The sequence below is a fragment of the Nicotiana tomentosiformis genome, chromosome 8 (genome assembly GCF_000390325.3).
Source record: "Nicotiana tomentosiformis chromosome 8, ASM39032v3, whole genome shotgun sequence".
Lineage (NCBI taxonomy): Eukaryota > Viridiplantae > Streptophyta > Magnoliopsida > Solanales > Solanaceae > Nicotiana > Nicotiana tomentosiformis.
This window is the reverse complement of record NC_090819.1, coordinates 137263466-137271307: the sequence shown is the minus strand read 5'-3', so window position 1 is coordinate 137271307 and position 7842 is coordinate 137263466. Positions and strand designations below refer to the sequence as shown.

The 7842-nt window shown below is 40.8% G+C and overlaps 1 protein-coding gene across 1 annotated transcript in view; it reads left to right on the top strand.

Moving 5' to 3' along the window:
- Positions 1-267: 267 nt before the first annotated feature.
- The window catches only part of LOC104087336 (2-C-methyl-D-erythritol 2,4-cyclodiphosphate synthase, chloroplastic), an 82253-nt gene continuing 74678 nt past the window's right edge, over positions 268-7842 (top strand). The window contains exon 1 of the mRNA XM_070182847.1: positions 268-284. The gene's annotated coding sequence lies outside the window, so the exon portion shown is untranslated. The remainder of the gene's footprint in view (positions 285-7842) is intronic.

Below are 7842 nucleotides of genomic sequence, written 5' to 3'. Positions count from 1 at the left end.
TTCAAGGTAATACAAACGGATAACGAGATGCTAAGTGAGTTCGTATCTCGTTTTCAAATGGAACGAATGGATCTGCCACCAGTCACAGGCGATTGGGGTGTTCAAGCTTTCACTCAAGGTCTAAACGAGTGAAGCTCGATGGCTTCATGACGGCTGAAGCAAAATCTGATTGAGTACCCAGCTATTACTTGGTCCGATGCGCACAATCGATATCAATCCAAAATAAGAGTGGAAGATGACCAGTTGATTTCTAGGTCTGTTACGAAAAGAACTACCAAGCAAAGGTCGACCAGAGATCGATACCAGCCATATAGCGGAAATGACACTACTGCTGAGTATCCGAGGCCTATTTAAAATCAACCTCATATATTGGGGGATTTATCATTGAACGCATCTGTGATGATTATCAAGTTCGGTGCAAAGGAAGTTACTTCGTTATTTCATGACAAACAGTGTCTCAACAGGAAACGTTGTAAGAGCCAAATGGTCAAAACGAACCATGCTTATGTAGTTGGCCCGAGCCCTGACGCAAAACATGAACACGTGTATAATGACTTGCAAAGAAAGCCCTCTTCTTTACAGATATTCTATGTTCAAGATTAAATATGAAAACAGGATCGAGTTCGAGAAAACACTCACTCAACCATTACACCTACGGGCAATATTATTTCGAGTTCGAATCATTCACTCGACTACTAAGCCTACGGACTACTTTCATTTCGAGTTCGAGCAAGCACCCACTCGACTATTATGCCTACGGGCTATATTGCATCGAGTTCGAATCATTCACTCAATTGTTAAGCCTACGGGCTACTTTTATTTCGAGTTCGAGCAAGTACTCACTCGACCATTAAGCCTACGGGCTACTTTGACTATTACGCCTACGGGCTACATTACTTCGAGTTCGAATCATTCACTCGACTACTAAGCCTACGGGCTACTTTTATTTTCGAGTTCGAGCAAGCGCTCACTCGACCATTACGCCTACGGGCTATATTACATCGAGTTCGAATCATTCACTCGACTACTAAGCCTACGGGCTACTTTCATTTCAAGTTCGAGCAAGCACTCACTCGACTATTATGCCTACGGGCTACATTGCATCGAGTTCGAATCATTCACTTAACTGCTAAGCCTATGCGCTACTTTTATTTCGAGTTCGAGCAAGCACTCACCGGACCTTTAAGCCTACGGGCTACTTTGACCATTACACCTACAGGCTACTTTCATTTTGATTTCGAGCAAGCACTCACTCGACTATTACGCCAACGGGTTACATTGCATCGAGTTCGAATCATTCACTCGACTGCTAAGCCTACGGGATACTTTTATTTCGAGTTCGAGCAAGCACTCACTCGACCTTTAAGCCTACGGGCTACTTTGACCATTACGCCTACGGGCTACATTATTTCGAGTTTGAATCATTCACTCGACTACTAAGCCTACGGGCTACTTTTATTTTTGAGTTCGAGCAAGCGCTCACTCGACCATTACGCCTACGGGCTACATTATATCGAGTTCGAATCATTCACTCGACTATTAAGACTACGGGCTACTTTTATTTCGAGTTCAAGAAAACACTCACTCGACCAAGATGCTTCGGGATACATTATTCCAAGCAAAACTACTCATTTCTTTGAATTCAAACGAACACTTGACTATTTAAAAGCTCAAGGATGTTCGAGCCCGATAAAGCAAAGGGGACTACCCACAAGGCCCGAAGGCAATAGAGATTAAAATTCAAACTATCTATTTAGCTTGAAAGGCTATTTTGCTTCAAAAGAAAGAAAGATTTATATTTACAAATGTTTTGTATAGAGGCGGCTACTCTGCCAAAAGGAAGTTCTTTATACAAAAATCGAAAGCGGTATCAAAAGAACGCAGCAAACGACCTAAGGCCCTAAATGACTCAATTTTCATCGGAGGCCGTATTCTCGGCATCGTCCTCATCTTCAGACTCCCCCGAGTCATCGGAGTCCTCCTCAGGAAAGGCTAACCTCCGAGCTTTGTTCTCCTCCGCCCTGGCGACTTCAATCTCGGCCCCAATATCGAAGCCCTGAGCTCTGACCTCCTAGAGAGCCTCTCTCTGAGATTGTCATTTTGCATGTTCGACCATGCTCTCAGCTTTGGCTTGGTTAACCTCGACATCGATCCTGAACTGAGCCATTTTGGCATCAACTCTTTTATTGTCCTCGATCACCTCAGATTTGGCCACTTCAAGTTCTTTGGCCAAATCTGCTTTATCTCAAGTGGCCAAATCCAACTGATGCTGATGCTCTTTCATCTTTTCGATCAGCCCCAGAGCATTTTCTTTCGTAGATCGAAGTTGGGCAACAGACAACTCCAACTAAACGTCAACGGCTTCCTTTTTCGAGGCAAGGATATCCATACACTTTTTAAATTCTTCTGCCTCGGCCAGTAACGTACCTACCTATGAGTTAAGCCGCCCAATCTGCTCGATCCTCTGTCGAACCTGCAGAATTGGAACATTAGTGGTTATCTCTTTTTCATCTTCACTATCATGGAACATTCGGAATACCTGCTCAGCCATCTCCTTATGCTCTTCCCGAGCCGCTGTTAAATCTGCTCGATGTTTTTCACTAAGGAGCTTGTAGGAGTCACGCTTCTCAGTGAGGCTCTATACCTCGGCATCATACTCCTCCCGGATTTGAAGAAAGGTCTCGTGATGCAACATCGAAGCCTGCAAACAAAAGAAGAAACATTAGAATTACCTACAACTTTATGTAAAAGAAGCAGCGAAAACGCCATCAGAGTTACCCAATTCAAAGCATGTTGGGCCTTGTTGAAAAGTTAAGAGGCCCCCACCGCATTCATCACTGATTGATCTTTTTCGATCACCAAGAACCGAAGGTAGCTGGCAATCTTCATAGGGGAAGAAAAAATTCGGGTATCCGCAGGTACGGAGAGCACTATCTTCCGCCTTCGGTCAGGATCGATACTCGGGGCCGGAAATCGGTCCACCAATTTATGAATCGATAAAGGCTCGGTAGAACCAGACCACGACACTTTTTTGGGTACCAGCATTCAACCAAAACCGGTAACCTCCTCCGAGGCACCTGACTCGAGCCCCTCCAGAAAACCATGGATATCGGCCGACTCCTGAATACCCTCATAGGATAGATCCTCCAACATGACGGCCTCTCGAATCATGGCATCTGAAATCTGAGGGGATCCACCAATGTCAACTATCCTGAACTCATCCCTTGAAATAACTTCTACTGCCCGAGAATATCCACCCTCGGTGTCCCTTTCAATCATCTTAGTTCGAGAAGGGATAATCTCGGGTTCTTCTTGTTCTGGGATTATGGCCAAGGTTCCCTGTTTTGCTCCCACCAAATTGGAAGACTGTTGAATCACAATATTGGCCCGTATGCAGACTAAATTCTCCTTTCCTTCTTCGGGCTCGTCCCTTAAATGGCGGGCCACTTCCGAAGACATAACACCAGAGCCCCCCTTCGGCTTTCGAGATCTCTTAGCCGGTTTCTTCTTTTCCGAGCTCGGGGAGCCTGATACGTCTTTTTTCTTCCTTTCTTTTGCCTGCTTCAGGACAGGAACTTTTTCGCCACCAGATGGCGGCCTTATGACTACATCATTCCCAAGTCCTACAAAAGGGAAAACGTAGATTTACCATACAAACTAATGAAGAGACAAATCGACAAAAGATTTGCCATGACTGCAGGCCTCCCATCGACCCTTTGATAATTTGACCCAAGCACGCTCGAAGTACGGTCTCTGCAACACCAGACTTTTGACCCATTGTCTAAGATCCAGGATCGGTTCCGGCATTTGAGCTACGGCTGTGATAAGGAAAGAAAAATGGATCTACAAAATAAAAGGCAACCACAAAATCAAATCGGGAAAAGAGAAATGTTCACTCACGGCTCATATTCCATTTCTTGGTAAATGGCAAGTCATCGGCAGGGATCAGGTCCGAGATTTTGATTCGAACAAAAAGGCCCATCCAACCCCGATCCCGAGTTTCGTCTATGCTCGAGAATGGCGCTTTGGTTGCTCGACGAGTTGACCAAATTGAACCACGAGGCAAAAGGTTATCGGAGATGCACAGACCGACCAACACCCATCCCGAATATCAAGACTCCGAGTCAGGATCGAGCTCAAATCAAGGCCAATGGCTTGACCCGATATCGAGTTCGAGTCAGTATCGAAGCTCACAGACAAGGTCGTTACAGTCGCACTAAGGGAGAAAATCTTGGCGGGAAGTAGGGAAAAGACAATTCATCGTGGGTTCTCCACTGTATATTTTTTATTGTAAATAAAGTAAGATCCCTCTACTATAAAAGGGGGAATCCATGTAAGCACAGGGGAGGTTCACACATTATAACGAAAGATTTCTTTTCATATTGAAAGATATCCCCTTATGTTTATTTCACTTTATCTTATTCGTTCTTCTTGCTCACTATTCTCATTCTTATAGTCAAGAATATATGTATTTCTATTTCTCTATACGATTTGTATCAAATTATATCACATATCCTTAGAACCATACACAAATTTAACTATATCCAATTTTTTGGGTAAACAAGGCGAATACGTATTTCTTTTACCAATACAGGCTACATGCACTATTGTCTATTGCGAAGGTGTGAATTGTTCACCTGCATTTGGGTTGGAGGAGGAAGTTTTAGTTACCTCATTTTATGTATTTACTTATATTTCAATCTTAATATATTAGCAGCGTCTGGTCAAACTTTTGCGCCCACTAAGAAAAATACGCAATTTTGCTTTGAAAAGAAAAGAATGCATAACTAAGGGTGTGTTTTGTTATCAAAGAAAATGAGTGGTTTTATAACTTATTTTCTCTTGTTTAGTTAGTGAGTGGAAAACTTTTTCTGGAAAATATTTTCTAGTGTTTGGTTAGAGAGTAGAAAATACTTTTTAGAAAAATTATTTTTTATGCTACTCTCCTCACCCCCTTCCCCCAAGTCTCCATATTTCTTGTTGTCATGCCCCAAACTTGGATAGGCGTGGCTGGCACCCGGTGTCGTGCTGGCCCGAGCGAATCACTCTATAACTCATGATCGTTCGATCAAAACTAGAACATACATAGGTCGAGTTAATTGAACTTATTCCTTTTGTAACTATCATGGGCTCACATGGCCACCACTCATAATGTACAACTGTAAGTGGGAAAATATTATATCAATGAACCATCTTTCTTAAAATATGAATACATATGGGCCGTCAAGGCCTCTGACATACTGTATAAAATGAACCTCTGTCTACAAAGCCTCTAAGATTTTTTGACATCAAATGGAACATGGTACCAGCCTGCCCATAAGTCTGTAGCAAAACTTTGACACGATGACTCAAAAACTCGGTTGTACTCCGAATGAGGTGGAGTCTTACCGATCCTTCGCTGAATGCTAACCTCGTCTACTATGAGGGATCGTCAAACTAATTATCTATACCTGCAGGCATGAATGCAGTGTCCCCAACAAAAGGACGTCAGTACGAATAATGTATCGAGTATGTAAGGCATAACTGAAACATAACAATAAGTCAACATTAATTAAAGACATATAAGAATCAACTTGAATTTCTGAAGTACCACTGTATATACATACTTAGTATACTTATATATATAATTCTTCTCTTTGAGACTATTATCCATATCGTATGATGCATGACTGCCCAACTAATCAGTGGTAACTGCCCGACCAGCCGTAGCGCGGTGGTAAATATATAAATGCCCGACCGGCCATAATTCGTTGGTAAATATGTAACTGCCCAACCGGTCGTAGCTCGGCGGTAAATGCACGACTGCCCGACTAGACATAGCTCGGTGGTAAATGTGAAACTGCCCAACCGGCCGTAGGTCGGTGGTAAATGCATGACTGCCCGACCAGTCGTAGCTCAGTGGTAAATGTATATGCGTGTCTGCCCAACTGGCCATAGCACGGTGGTAAATGCATGAAGATGTATGTATCACTATATTATGAACATTAACATCTTTATCAAATACCTCAATAAATAACTAGATACATACTTAGACATGCTTGAATATCATTTTACAGAAATGAATAACGTAGACCTTCTTAGTTACTAAGAGTTGAGCCATTTATGAAATAATATTACGTTTATGTATCGTTACTTGGATCATGCCAAAAGAAAAGAAGGGATAGCCTTAACATACCTGAGTCAATTCTCTTAACAATCCCTCTAACCCACGTCTTTTGCGTAAAACACGTAACAGCGGATTGAAGCAGGAAAAAATCTATATGATATTCTTGAAAAAGATTTTACTGTGCTCTCCTAGAATTGCAAATCCCGTTACAATTACACAGTATAATTTTGTATGAAAATTCTTGCTGAAGACCCGTCACTTAGAAGATGTAAGTATCTTCATTTGTGAAATAAAGAGAGGCTAGCATAAAATCATCTCTTAATAAGGTAAGAAGGCCTCTTATATTTGTGGGTTTGTGGGCTCCACTTGAATAATGACTAAGCCACAAGAAGAATTCTCTTAATTCCACCTTATAACATAACATCCTTAGTCACATTTAGGCTTGATTAACTTCACACATGTTGTCACGTTAAGGAGATTAATCAACCTTATCCAAATAAACTAATTAATAAATCATGGTACCATATAAAATTAAAACATACACTATTATTTTATTAAAACATCCATGTAAATATATATATATACTATTATTTCATTAAAACCTCCATGTAAAAATACATATATTTTCTCAACTTCTAATTTTCCTAATCTCATATAAAGAGTACAAATTTTCGTACGCTAAATTCTTAAAATGGTAAAAAGATAGCCTTCTTTTCTTGTGAGAAAATAATTTATATCTTTACAATAAAGAAAATCTCATAAACTTTCTCATATTATGTGTATAATTTAAAGTACATTCGAAAGTAGTAATATTAATAACTATATAAAATCATATTTTTTAAATATTCTTTTACAAAAAATGTTTCATTCAAAATACCATATCAAATGTATATAACGTATCAAGGTTGTTAAACTTACGGGGTCTTACAATAAGATATTCACAAATCCTTTATAACCTCGTGAATGGTCTTAATCCCTTCAAGCTCATATGGATTACTACGACTCATAGTATTAAAGTACGAGATGTAACATCCTCCCCCCTTTAGAAACATTCGTCCTCGAATGTTAACTCTTTAGAGATTTACAAAAATTTTGCTAGGGTCTCCTCCGTAAACTAAACTAAAATCCAACCTCTATCTGAAGTCTCGACTTTTCACAATATTTTGTACTTGATTATCTCGTATCTTCTTCACCTTTACCTTACTTACCTTTCAATTCGCATCGTATCTTCTGTCGCTTTCATAACCCCCTTCTACATAGGTGAAATTACACCTTAAAGCTCTACTGTGATACATGCACCCCTAGTGCATACAAAATCTGGCGAAAGCTTCATACTGACTTCTTACGACTCAGCTTTATGGCACGATCTGAAAATAAAATAAGGGTAACATTTCCTAAATGACCTATAGTCTCTCAATTATAAATGTGGCGCGCAACACACCTATAAGTAAGACCCTACTAGGCACGACTTTGTAGACTTCCTAGGACACGGACCGCTCTGATACCATTTTGTCACGCCCCAAACCTGGGGAGGCGTGGCTTGTCGTGCTGGCCCGAGCGAACCACTCTGTAACTCATGATCGTTTGACCTAAACTAAAACATACATAGGTCGAGTTAACTGAACTCATTTCTTTTGTAACTATCATGGGCCCATATGGCCACCACTCATAATGTACAATTGTAAGTGGGAAAACACTATATCAATGAACCATCTTTCTTAAAACATGAATACATA